This window comes from Megascapheus bottae, chromosome 5 (genome assembly GCF_031878675.1).
Source record: "Megascapheus bottae isolate mThoBot1 chromosome 5, mThoBot2.hap1, whole genome shotgun sequence".
Taxonomy (NCBI): Eukaryota; Metazoa; Chordata; class Mammalia; order Rodentia; family Geomyidae; genus Megascapheus; species Megascapheus bottae.
Genome location: NC_143513.1, coordinates 30,831,201 through 30,836,156, shown reverse-complemented (window position 1 = coordinate 30,836,156; position 4,956 = coordinate 30,831,201).

Below are 4,956 nucleotides of genomic sequence, written 5' to 3'. Positions count from 1 at the left end.
TAGAGCTCTAGCCTTGAGGAAAAATCCCAAGGACAGTGCTCAGACCCTGAGTTCAAGCCCCAGGGTTGGAAAAAAAATTTTTTTAAAAGAAAGCTAATATGTGGCTATTAAATCCAAACAGTTCAAGAGTGAGGACTCAAAAGTTGCATACCAATGCTATGGATGTGGTACTGGAAATATAAACACAACTACATAGTCATAAAAACTTATGGCTCTATAGACATAATGTTTTATTACGTAGATTATTATGTATCTATGACATACAAACCCTCAGCCTAATTTTGATTATGTTCTAAAATCTAGATACCAGTGATTGTATATAGAGATTCCCTTCTTGAATACTTGTTTGTTAAACACATCATTTGAAATATGATGTAAAAATCAATGTTAATAAATTCCTTAATAAAAAAAAGGAAAAAAAGAAAGCACAACATAGTTTACAAAATGAACCTGCTGGAGCAGGTGAAGAATATTTCCTTATAGAGGAAGAAAATGAAAGACCCTGATTTTGATCTTCTTCTGCAGCTTGTGCCACTATTTCTATTTTTTTTGCCAGTCCTGGGCACTGTTCTTGAGCTTTTGCAAGGTTAGACCAGGGACTTTGAAGAACCTCAGGTGCAACCTTGTTGTTTCTTACTTCTGTTCTTTCATGCATCAAGTACTTGTTATAAATCTAATAAAAGAGCTCTGGTGGTGATGTGAACAATTACAGGAATTGTTTTCTGCTTTTCTGAAGCTTGGAATTAAACGGTCTCCTCTGGGATGCTGAAGCACTTTGTGCATGCTCTGGTACAGGGTTTCCATATAGTGCTGCAGTTGGTTAGCAGTATACCTTTGATGTCTAGCACATGGTGTAAATTGTTACACATATTAGACATCTGTGCTTTGTGAATGTGTCTTCTGTACAGGGAAAGAACTCATGTACACGTGTAATAGATATGCCCCACTATCAAAACAAAACAAGATATAGTTCAGCTCCCAAATTAGTTCTATTAACAATACATACTGATGTAGAGTTCAAACAGTGTTCCTCTCTAAAACCATTAACAAATTGTATTGGCCTACATTAATTACACAAGGGGTTTCATACATGCATACAATGTATCCTGATCAATCTTATTTTCTCTATCACTCTCCTTAATGCCATGTCCCCTCTTCCTCTATTTTTATCATTGAATGTCCCTTCTCATCTATGTTCAATCCCATTCCACTCGAACAGTTCCTTCTTGATGTCACCTGTAGAGTCCAGTCTTGAGTAATTCTTGATGTGTCCTCAAACATGATAAAACTTTAAGCTATCATTAAGAATTATTTTCTTCTGAGTTTTTCAAACTTCTAAATAGATTTTCAGTAATTAAGGGATGCACGTTTGCCAGAATGTTTGTCAGAAATAGTCTGTTGCTCTGCATATGTATCCCAATCGATACATACACTTTATGTATCCTTTTCTCCCCTCAGTGGGAAAGCAACCATGCGCCAGTAGAAGCCAGTGGGGTATCTTATAAGTCTGCTTCATTCTGACACTATCTACCCGAAGATAGAATCAGATTCCTCAGGTAGGGGCCTGACACAAATTTGAGGGAATTTTTACCTGTTTCTGCCAAAATGGCTGTATATATCAAAGGTCTAGCAACCCACTTTTCAGGTTCAATTTATTTGTGTAGTAGCTCATAGAACTTAGCCAAGTATGTTTACTGGCTCATTATAAATCATCTTACAGAGAAAATTGATGATGCAATGCATATGGCAAGGTGAGCTGGAAGTTTCATGTTCTTTCCAGGACAGCTACCCTCCAGGAAGCCCCATGTGCTCAATGATCTGAACCCTGTCTTTTTGAAGTTTATGAAGATTTTATAGTATAGGCATAAATGGAAGCATTGGCAACACGGTCAAATGGGACGGACAGAGGGTGCAGAGGGGTGTGGTCTGAGGCCAAGGAGTGAGTCAGGAAACCATCAGGGCCTGTCAGGTTCTTCTTGTTCTCTGTGCAACATTCTTTCTCCTTAGAAAATGGGGTGTTACCATTGGAGAATTATATTATGGTCACCTCTAAAGCACACAGCAGGGGAAAGTTACATTTTTGGTTTCTATACCCGCCTTAGAGAAAAGGAATTCTATGGAATGTCCTGATGGGAAAAGAGGCAAGTGGAAGGAAAGAAGGAGGCGCTCACACACAGATATGACTCTCTAGGAGGCGGAAAGAACTACAACATCTTTCTATCACAGGAAGTACTGAAGACATTGGGAGGAGTGAGCTTGGGCGCTGCAGATGGATTATGAAAGTCTAAGTTTTCTAAAATAGACACCAAGAGAATTGTTGAACTTAACGTCACCTCATATTTTTTATTCCTGCCTAATGCTTCATAGTATGTGTATAACGAACATATATATAATCATTGACTATTTGAAAAATTGTGAATCATATTTGTAAGCCTATTTTGCAGATGATGATGCCAAAGTGAATTATATTGAAGTGGCTTGCTTCTGATCTTGTAATAAACAGCATAGTTACACTTGAATTTAAATCTTCTCTCACAAAGTCTTTGTTTTCTAATCTATGATCTACTATATTTCTTTCCATATTCATTTAATTATTAACTATGAAAGTGATTAAATTCTTGTAACCTGATGTTTGGCATAAAGGTCCTATATAACAATAGAGCTTTAAACCTGTTTTTTGGTTTTTGGTTTTTGGTTTTGTTTTTTTTTTTTGCCAGTCCTGGGCTTGAGCTCAGGGCCTGAGCCCTGTCCTTGGACTTTCTCAAGGCTAGAGCTCTACCACTTGAGCCTCAGCACCACTTCTGGCTTTTTTCTATGTATGTGGTACCAAGGAATTGAACCGGGGTCTTCGTGCATGCTAGGCAAGCACTATACCACTAGGCCAAACTTCCAGCCCCAAATCTCAGTGGTTTTTGTTTTTGGTTTTTTGTCCTGGTGTTTGATCTCGGGGTCTGGGCACGGTCCTTGAGCTTTTTGGCTCAAGGCTAGCACTTACCACTTGAGTCACAGCACCACTTCTGGATTTTATGTTTATTTTTATTTATTTATTTATTTATTTATTTATTTATTTATTTATTTATTTATTGCCAGTCCTGGGCTTGAGCTTAGGTCCTGAGCACTGTTCTTGGACTTTCTCAAGGCTAGAGCTCTATCACTTGAGCCTCAGCATCATTTCCGGCTTTTTTCTATGTATGTGGTACCAAGGAATCGAACCTAGATCTTCATGCATGGTAGGCAAGCCCTCTACCACTAGGCCAAACTCCCAGCCCCTCAGTGTTTTTTTATAACTGAAAATTTTAATGTGGGAAGAGAAAAAATTCACCAAAACACATCTGGGGGAAATAAAAACAATAAATTGGAAATAATTAATTGTGTGTAAAAGAGGAAGATCACTGACTTACATAAATAAAAATGTGAGAGCCCTAAATTTGGGAAGGAAAATGGTAGTAAATTGAATAGCAGAAAGCCAGTTTTTAAAGAAATAATAATTAGTGTACCACACAAGAAATATACATATTTTTACCTTTTTTCTATTGTTTTATATTTACTAGTTATTCATTTTATGGCTTGGCTCACATGTGTTTAAGTCCCCATTCCACAAGGAGTTTATGAATACAATGAAGGTTAATCAGTGTCACCTTTTCCATCATTCTCCCCATTCCTCCCATCTGCAAACGTTCCCTCAATTTTCTTACTTTTATAGGATATGCATTGAATTTTTTATTGTATTCTCCCCTCATTACCCCATTCCTCTCTTCATCTGTTTTCTTTATGTTACATGCCACTAAATTTTGGATTTTAAATATTCCTTCATCAAATTAAAAAAAAACTTATTTTTAAGTCAGCATACAGTTGTAACATGAGAAGTTGCACGGTTTTATTTCCATATATCTACATAATGTATATATGTAGTCCCATTTCTCTTCCTCCTCTCAGTGTTTTCCATCCGCTTTTACCCATCCCCATTCCTGCAATCTCCACCTAAATGGTTCTTCTTTAAGACTCATGACCCATTATAATCACTACCATCACTATTTCAGTTCTATACTCCACAAATGAGTCAGAACATAAAACGTGGTTATTGGCTGTACTATCAAAAATCCACAAGGTGGAACTATAGTACCACACTTGGTTTGAAATTGGGAAGGCCTTTCTGTTCATTTTTTTCCTGAAATATTTGTTGAATGGTAAGCCCTTTGCACAACCACTTAATGATAAAAATTTAACTGACATAGTAAAGTATTAATAACATGATGAAAGTATATCTCAAACATTATGTTTATCTGTCCTGACATTATTATCATTCTTGGTTAAATCCACAATTTCTTGGTATTCTTTAATACAATCAATTCTGAACAATTCCCTGCATGTCTCAATAACAACCTTTTACTTTTGATTTTCTCACTTAGGAGATGAAGACAACCTCTACACACTGAATTTGCCTAAATCTCTTTTAACCTCAATGGTATCATCCTATACATACTGTTCTATATCTTGTCATCAGAAAACATGCTTTACATAAGTAAGTCATTTTTGCATATTTACCAGAGTATTTGGAGGGATGATTCCTAGATATGAGATTGCCTGGAAGAGAGTGAGCACTTGTCTTTCTAGACATCACCAAGTTCTATTGCCTAGGGATTGTGTTGTCCAGTGTTAACCACAGCTGTTTCCTAAAACCTTGAGACTGGAGTATCAGACGAGTGCTTGCTGATCTAATAAATGACAAATTATAGTTGCTTCTATCTTTTGTTTGCACTTCCCCACAATGACTTTAAGCCTTGTTTTATGCATTTAGAATTCATTCTCATTTACTTCTCAGTGAAATGTTAGCTGATAGCTCTATCTAGCTACCTATCTATCTATTAATCATCTATCTGTTCACTAGTTTCCTTACAGGCTATTATCTTCTTTTTTTTTTTGCCAATTTGTAAGACATTTTGACAAGTGAAAATT